Below are 9673 nucleotides of genomic sequence, written 5' to 3' on the forward strand. Positions count from 1 at the left end.
TCAGATGAAGTAACAATGAACAACTTCACAGTGAACTCATTTAAATGGGACTTGAACAGCTTGTCAAAAGCACCCAAGGATGTACATGACTGACAAGGCAAGAGTTTTTTGTCCAAGACAATGTAAAAGGTGAAAACCTGTGCTTTCGAAGTCCCTGAGGCAAGAAGGTATAGCTGAGGGTTTCCTTCAGTGGTCAGGATATGATCATCAAGGCTTTGGAATGACTTGAAACACAACATAAATGTCTCTTTATAAACAATTTGTTTAAAAATAGGCATTAACTACAATATTTGGAGTAGGATAGTGTTGTCTTAACAAACCTTGTGAAATTTCGCCAGATTCCACCAGTTGTGGAGTGAGAAGATGCAGCAGGACAAGTAAAGAAGCCATGTCGCTGTCCCATTCTGGAGACAGAAAAAAACGTAGTTGTTTCAAAGTATGTTTAGGGCATCTCTAAGTTAGCCCTGTGAATTGTGTATCATAATATATCAAAATGATGAAATATTATTGGGGTAGTTTTATTAGTAGTTTTTTATTGTGTGCTGGAGAGCAAACTGGATACTGTACATGCCCAAAGCCAAGGGGACTTACTCTTACTATGTTCTTACATGCATCATGATTTTTTTTAATGTAAAATTTATGAAAAGCATTCACAAAGCATGAATTCATGAGCTTTCATAATAAATTACATTAAGAAATAACTGTGTATTAAGTGTTTTTAGCAGACTTTTTGGGAAATAATCAATAAAAACTTTTTAACCAGAAGATTGATTGGCTCAAGTAACAACATTACTATTTTGATGATGACTGTACCTGGATCATCAGTAGTGTCAGATACTTCATTCAGTGCAGCTTTCAAAAGCTGTTTTAGGAGAGCAGTCTCTTTAAGGTTCCTCCTGGCCTCCTGGATGACTTTCTTTAAAGAGCAACTTGCAGGTTAGAATACCCAACAAGTCAATGTATAGAAAAATAATGTAGGAACTAGATTTTCTTTAAAAAAAAATTATAAATATGCTACAGTGGCTTCTGGAGTCGTTTTTGTGAGAAAATTTTACTTCCGCATCTGAAAATGGGCGTGACGGGCGAGAGTCGTGACGTAGCACGAGGGAGAGCGGTCGATTCACACAACAGGGAAATATGGATTGCAATGACATTTCGGACGCTGAGGAAATTGTTTACGGACCACAGCCATACAATTATGAGCCTGCTAGGCTGCCAAGAGAGCAGGGACAGGCCAGGATTAATGTTAGACAGAACATATTGGAACTTACAATAACAGAAACTAAGCTTTGATCAGGCGTTTGTCATGCTCATTAATATCCGCCCAGACTAACGTTACGTGATATAACTTAGCAGTTTCTCATGGAGAGACAGAGAGATATTTATTCATGATACATTTTTTGTTCCATAGGTGCTTGTGTGGGAAATGCGAGGCAATGTTTACAGCTGAGGAAAGTCAGTGTTACAGGGAGGTGGATGCATACTGGGCCTTAGTGGAAAATGCCAAACTTCCATGGTTGCAGTTAGTGTTACTACAGTAAAGCCATGGTGAATGTTGCTGATCTGTGGACACTGGATAGTTCGTTCATTCATTGCACAATGTTTATTCCTGGTTTTCACGTCAGCGCTGTTTGATTCGTTAATAACGGAGAAATGTGAATATTTCTCACTAGATCTCGCAGCGATGTTATTACTTCAGTGGCGAACTCTTTATTTACCTCGCAGTTAGGCTAGTGTTGCTTGATCAGGCTCGCGCTGCACTGGTCCAAACTGATAAACGGTCCACACAAACACAATAACGAGTAACTGTTAGCTCAGTTTCGTTCCGCTTACATTGCGTTTGCCAGTTGATGTTGTGCTCGCGCCTACATCCAGCGGGAGAACCCGAAGATGCGTACACTGAAGGAACCGCACTAGCTCTGAGTCTCACCCGGTTCTTACTTCGGTATCCCATGTTGAACTCCTTCATATCGCCGGGACGATAATCATCCGATCTGAAGTGAACGCTACACACGACCGCGTTTTCCGAAGCCGACGCGGAAGAGAAATCCCGTCTCTTCACCTGCACAACCCGCACCCAGGCACAAAAGATAGCACCGTCCTTTTTCCTGTTAGGAAACCGGTGGACTCGATGTCCTGACAGGCTGGAGTTTTTGCAAGCTCCACAAACACATACATTTACCATGACGATGATAAATTGAAATACAAAAACTACTGAAAACACACTGTCTCACGACCGCTCTTACTGAATACCAACCTACTCTGCACTGAGCTGCGGCAGAGCACAGCACACGTCTCCCTCGTGTGACGTAAAATGACGCGATGTTGAAAAAAAAGCGGCTTGTACGCAAGCGGGAAGGAAGTCGACCGGAAGTTGAAGTCGGCCGGGTGCCGCCATCTTGAGCGGAACTTCACTTGCGTTAGCAATCCCATTGACTTCCATTCATTTTGGCGTCACTTTGACAGCGAATAACTTTACATCTGAGGCGTTTGAAGACTCCATTTGTCCATTTTTTATTTCTAAAGAAACACGACAATGTATAAAATGCTCCATTACCTTGTAGCTTATGTTATGGCCCCGTAGAAGCAGTTTTTGTAAAAGTAGGCTAACGATTGCGTCATAACCAAGCGACTCTTTGTCGCACATTAGAGAGATTACCGTATGGACGGGAGGAGAAGCTCGCTGGCAATCGGGGGGACGTAGGGGCAAAATGACAATATAATTAATCAGAATACCTAGCAAAAGTTGATCCTGCTCCATGCTCATGGACAATTCCTACTTACACTCTCCGTCTCTGCAAGATTCGGAAGGGAATGATTCAGATTTCTCTTGGCACAGCTACTAGAAGACAGACGGGTTGCTCACGTGGTCCGTGTAACGCTTTGCTCGGTTTGAGTCTGCGCGTCAGGAAAGGAAGTGCTAAGAAATCGCTAAAAATGGGCTTCACTTGTCTCAATTGAGTCCCAATGGGGTCGCTGTGTCCATTTCTTTTACTGTCTATGCTTGTACGAGCAGTCAAAGAAACGCTCACTTTATCTACTAAATTGGTGTCATTATGTCGTTTTAAAACATTTTAAATCCTGCATTATCTTTTCATATGGTATTTTCATACACGGTTATATATTCATTTAGATTTTTTTTTACCTGCAAGTTGCTCTTTAAAACTGGTGTTCCATTTTTCCAGGAAACTTAAAGCAACCTCTGCTCCAAACATCAGTAAGAAGTCTTGCAAAATCTAATTAAAAAAGGAAAGACAACCATTCAGACATCTAATGTAATGTAATATTTTTGATACAATTTTCATAATCACTGTCATCCCTGCTGGCTTTGACGAGAGAATTTGCTTTACATTCACGTTGCACTATTATCAACATCGTGAACTGACATTAAAGAGAAAACATGTAATTTTTGTTAACTGTTATGTTAGTGTGATTGAAAATGCAAAAAAAATAAAATAAAAAAATGTTTAAGCTGAAAACTACGCACTTTTTAACTATTCACTAGTCTAAAACGTTTATCATTACAATTCAAACCCGTTGCAGGCCAAACGTTACACTTTCACGGCTCAAATATATTATTATCCAGGGTAGACACTGCAGTTAGGACGTCTGTAAAACAGGCATAAAGTTCCATGGCTGTATAAAGTGTATTACCTCGTCGGCATTAACGTATGGAAGCTCAACAGAAGAAGGTTTCTTGAGTTGAGTCACCATTTGACGGCAAAAAAAAAAAACTAATTTTCAGAAACACGGTGTGAAAGACGGTTAGCCTATCTAATGTTAGTTCGTTTAATCGAGGGGAAAAAAACTCACAAAACAGGCTAACAGCCACTCAATTCAAACACCACGTTCGCCACGGTCATTGACGTTAGTACACACACATATAATGCAACAGCTACGACAAAACGTGTTTCTGTCAGAAAATATCGAACATTTTGAAAATATATATATATATATATTGTAATAAAAACGTTTTTACATACCTCACGGCGGATCCATTAGGCCTTTAGTGCTGCACCAGGGTCGTGACTCGATCGTGTGGCGCACTTCTTAATATGTAACTCCAGATGTAGTGTTAAAACACGCTTCTGAACACCATTGAATAAACTCCAAAATACAACACAAACAGGGAGTATCCCATAACACAAACTGTAGTCAGAGTTAAAAAATAAACTCACAAATCTAACTCTTTCGCACTTTTTTGCCTAACTCTGGATTTTTCAACTCCATAAATTTGCTGTGTAAGAATGTTTGTAAGCCCTCATGTTGGGCTTGGCATTAATTGATTGTGAACCACTGGATATATAAGGCCAGAGATGCTATATGATTCCAGTTGCTCTTCATGGGATTAAAGAGCCTTTCAGTTAGCAGATCAAAGCCTTGACCATTAGGCAGTGACCCCTCATGATTAGATGATACAAGCATCTGAGTAAATCAATAATAGTACACTCTGAAGACCAGTTATGGTTGTGACTTGTTTATGAAATGTGCCCCGGAGGGTGCTGTTAAAATCTTTGCTGAATACTGAGATGATCCTTAACTGAACCATTAATTAAAGGTGTGAAAAACACAACACATAACAGACTGATGCAACAGCTTCTGCTTTTTTGATGAGTCATGGGTCAGTGACCTACTGTTTACTTCTGATTAACTGATTTTAATACCATAATGTATCTATCCAAATGAATGTCAAATGAAGATAAACATCCTAACAAAACTGTGAAATCTCTGAGCTATACCACAAACTGAATGTCTTCACACATTAAAGAAACACTCCAACTTTTTGGGACTTTAGCTTATTCACAGTATCCCCCAGAGTTAGATAAGTCCATACATACCTTTTTCATTTCTGTGCGTTCTGTAAGTGTTACAGTATTTGACGCACCCACCGCTAGCCTAGCTTAGCACAAAGACTGGATGTAAATGGATAAGGTAGCATACTAATCCCAATAAAATAATTAAATAATAATATAACAAAATAAAATAAAACAAAATAATGCAAACATTTTCCTATTTACATGTTGTGATCTGTATAGTCACAGCGTGTACAAATAACAAGGCTATATGAGACAGAGACCATTTTTAATTGTATAAATACTGGGAACTATATTCTCACTAGACGTAGGAGCACAGCTACTTGGGCGGAGTGGCTACTTGGGCGGAGTGATTAGCGCAGCACACGAGACGCCCTGTTGATGGTTCCGTAAACAAAACAAACGTGACTAACTAGCTAGAAGCGAGCGTGACTCGTGATCATGGCTGACTTTGAGGAATTTTACTGGGTATCAAACCAAGATCCAGAACCATATAGTTTTGAGCAGACGAGGAGTAACAAACTTTGGAAGCTGTAAGACAAGATGTCGAACAGATTGATGTCGAGGGGAGAATCAGAACGAACACGGACTGGTGGTGTAAATGTGGAACATGCCAACCTATGCTGACAGAAACCGAGTGACTTTGTTGTAATGAATGGGACCGGGTATTGCCATCAATGTCAAGGCTTGATGACAATCAAAATATTTGCGTCACTACCACGGATGATTTCTCTGCCCTAATACACCTGGCAGTTGTCGTTTTTTTTTCCCATTGTGATAAGATCAACTGGAAGAAACGCCCCATGCCGACTGAACCTAATGGTCAGCTGTCCACCAAGTAAGTGATTTTGTTATAATGATCATTCATAGTTCAATGAAATTGTAGTATAGCCATTGCATACAGTGTGTCAATAGACAAAATATGCACACGTCAACTGACATAGCACATTTGAAATAGCCTTTCATGATCACCTGTTTACTTGTAGCTTAGCTATTCATACAAAGTTACGTAATACGTAATAGTGTCACTACTAAGGTTACATTACATTAGCATGGCACTGTTACAGTATGGCTAATGTTAGTCATCTCATAACATAACGGAACACTTAACGCAGCAACAGGTGATCCAGTTTGTCCTGTCTTTATTATCGATGGGATGGCTGTATCCTTTAGCACACGTTTCATGGTCCATGTGGCAACTTGCATTTTTTCAAAATAGTCGTCTATAGTAAAATGTTCAGAGCAAACGAAATACTTCTTGATGCTGTTTACAGGTGTGTTTGGATCTATACCCAGAACAAGTAGCCATCGATTCATCAGGTCAGCGTTTTTGGTTGGAATTCTTTGAAACATCATAGTATTACCTGGTCTCCCCTGTTTATTGTCGCAGCTCTTTACAATACAGCGAACACCCATGATTTTAAACTATAAATTTACTATCTAGTAATTGCTGACTCTATTACTCCAACTCTGAGCGAACTCTCTGCTCCTCACCACAGGGCGTCTCGTGTGCTGCGCTAATCACTCCGCCCAAGTAGCTGTGCTCCTACGCCTAGTGAGAATATAGTTCCCAGTATTTATACGATTAAAAATGGTCTCTGTCTCATATAGCCTTGTTATTTGTACACGCTGTGACTATACAGATCACAACATGTAAATAGGAAAATGTTTGCATTATTTTGTCACTTATTGGGATTAGTATGCTACCTTATCCATTTACATCCAGTCTTTGTGCTAAGCTAGGCTAGCAGTGGGTGCGTCAAAGTGCGGACTTGCAGAACGCACAGAAATGAAAAAGGTATGTATGGACTTATCTAACTCTGGGGGATATTGTGAATAAGGTAAAGTCCCAAAAAGTCGGAGTGTTCCTTTAATCATGTTAGCATTTATTATTTCTTCATCGGAGTGAGAAATTTTAACTGTGCACCTGTGGAATGAAAAAAAAAATTAAACATTGTTTTCTTATTGTAATGTTAATAAAAAATAAAATTGAAAGTTTGAAAAGCAGCAGTAGTGTTGATGAATGTGTATCAATGCATCATGTAAACTTAATTTAAACCATCATTAAGGGATTTGACACTAAGACCCCATAAAGCCCCATAGAAAGCTGACTCAGACACTCTCAACTATGTCTGTGTGTTTGTGGCGCGGCGCGCTTGGGTGAGAGACCGGCCGCAGCGGGACTCGCACACCTGCGCTTTCCTAGGCGAGCTAGGACTTCTTCTGGGCTTCCGGCTTCACCACAATCCTCGGCCGCGGCCCGCGCTGAGTGGGGCGTCGGCTGCTAGAGCGAGAGCGGGGCCTCGAGCTGCTGTCGCTGCTGTCGCTGCTGTGAAGAGGCGGCCGAAGGCGGGGGCTGAGACTGAGAGCTCCGCGGGGTCTGTTTTTCACGACTCGCTGCAGAACCAGAGCGCTTCTGGAGGAAGTGCTTGAAGGCTTGAGACGCTTTCTGGGCTTCGGTAAATCTCTCCACGAACTCGGAGAGAGAAGAACCGAAAAGGCCAGCGGAAGACAGCGGCGTCGAGAAACGCGGTGCGCTCGGAATCAGCCATCTCCGTAAGCGTCAGCCATAAATGCCTCTCAGCAACAGTGGCGGAAGCCATACACCGTCCCACGGCTTGTGCAGCAGACTTGGTAGCGCGGAGAGTGAGATCTGAAGCGATTCTCAAATCCGCGATGCAGATAGCGTCAGGTCCCATCTTGTCCAGCTTACGGAGGAGATCACCCTGGAATATCTGCAGCGTAGCCATGGTGTGTAGTGCTGACGCGGCCTGCCCAGCGGCGGAGAAAATTCCAAAAGGCTTTGGCAGGCAACACCGGTTTAGTCCGCCGTCCAGCAGAGGGCGGGCAAAGGTGGGTCGCTATCGCCTGTTCCACCGGCGGAAGAGAAAGGTAGCCTCGGTCTTTCGCATTATCCAGGGAGGAAAATGCTGGCGACACAGACGAACGCGTCCGTGCAGAAAAGGGAGCGTTCCAGGCCTTCGCAACTTCTTCATGAAGCTCAGGAAGAAAAGGAGTGGGCTTTGATTCCGGAGAAGTGCGCTCACCAGGGAGGAAGCTACCATCCAGCCGGGTGCGAGAGGGGAGCTCCGGTGCAGACCACTCGAGGCCGAGGCTCGCCGCGGCCAACGCGAGTACTCGCATGAGCTCCTTCTCAATGTTAGCTCTCGTAGTGGGCCTACGGGCAGGAGGCACGAGATCCTCGGAGCTCGCCCAGTCCTCGCTGCCTGAAGCTAGCAGAGAGCAGGAATCTTTGACCTCCTACGCGGCCTCAGAAACGACTTCCTCTGATGAAGCGGCGGCAGACTGCGGGCGCTGAGCATCAGGAAGTGACTCAGGAGAAGCCGGTGAAGCAGGCGGGTGAACCGGCGAGCTTAGTCGGGCTGGAGCGGGTTCCGGGACCCGCTGCGAGCGGCGCTTCTTACGGCGCGGCAGCGCGGTGGGGAATGCAGGCTCTGAGAAAGATGCCAGGCGAGTCCGCAGAGTCACCATCGGCAAAAGTTCGCAGTGAGGGCAGCCGCCGTCAGCGAGCGCGAGCGCTGCATGGTCCTCACCCAAACAGGAGACACAGAGAAGATGACGGTCTCCCTCGGTGAGTGGGGCTCGGCACGAGCTGCATGAAGGCATCTTTAAAAAGACGCAGCTCTTTTAGGGGGTGAGTGTTGCAAGGCGAACACACACACACACACACACACACAAGAACAGTAATATAGCAAAGGATATAGCGTCGGAAACTATATCCTTTGCTATATTATACAATGATGGCTGAGCGTACTGCACAGACTCAAACTGAGCTTGACGACGTAGATGTGACGTGAGCAACCTGTCTGTCTTCTAGTAGCTGTGAGAAATCTGAATCATTCCCTTCCGAAACTTGCAAAGACGGAGATTGTGAGTAGGAGGTGTCCATGAGCTAGGAGCAGGAGCAACTTTTGCTAAGTATTCAGATGAATTATTTTGTAATTTTGCCTCCACGTCCCCCTGCTTGCCTGCGAGCTTCTCCTCCTGTCTATACAGTAATTTCTCTACTGTGCGACAGAGAGTCGCGTGGTTATGACACAATCGTTAGCCTATTTTTACAAAAACTGCTTATACGGGGCCATAACGTAAGATACAAGGTAATGGAGCCTTTTATACATTTTCGTGTTCCTTAAGAAATAAATAATGGAGAAATGGAGTCTTTAAACGCCTCAGATGTAAAGTTATTCGCTGTCAAAGTGACGCCAAAATGAATAGGAGTCAATGGAATGCTAACAGCAGGTGATGGTCTGCTAATCAATGGTGGCCCCCGGGGAAGCCCCAGCTTGGTTATAGCCATAGAGGGTCGCAAAGCGAATGCAGAATTGCCTGTCACCCTGTTACGGCGAGGGCCAGTCAATTGTGCTGCAGGTAACTTTATATGGTATTTTGTGAGTTGTTTGCTAACCTGAGATGTAATTTTAGATAGAGTGTATGCGTGGTTAATGACCAAATTGGGTAATTATTTTATAGAAATCTGCCCGCTGTTGTGTTGCTGCTGTGTGGCGGCTCGTTACTGCGACCCGTGGTGCTGTGCTGTGGAGACTGGAGAGGTTGCGCGCCCAAGTCCCATAGACTACCATGATTTAGAATCGCACGGTTGTGTGAGCGGGGCTTTATTTGAGTGTGTTGATGCGAGCGCATGTTTGTGAGCACGTTTTTTGTGAACGAGTCTATATGTGAGTGTGTGTCCATGCGAGCACGTGTTTGAGAGAGCTTGGTGTGAATGCGTGTTTGTGGTGGTGTTTGTTTGTGTGGAATTGTATGCGTGTGTTGAGATTATTTGGTATTGAATAATTGTTTATTATATTTGTTGATTTAATAGTATTTTCTTTAATTTG

This window comes from Scardinius erythrophthalmus (assembly GCF_964197995.2).
Source record: "Scardinius erythrophthalmus genome assembly, chromosome: 23".
NCBI classification, from domain to species: Eukaryota; Metazoa; Chordata; class Actinopteri; order Cypriniformes; family Leuciscidae; genus Scardinius; species Scardinius erythrophthalmus.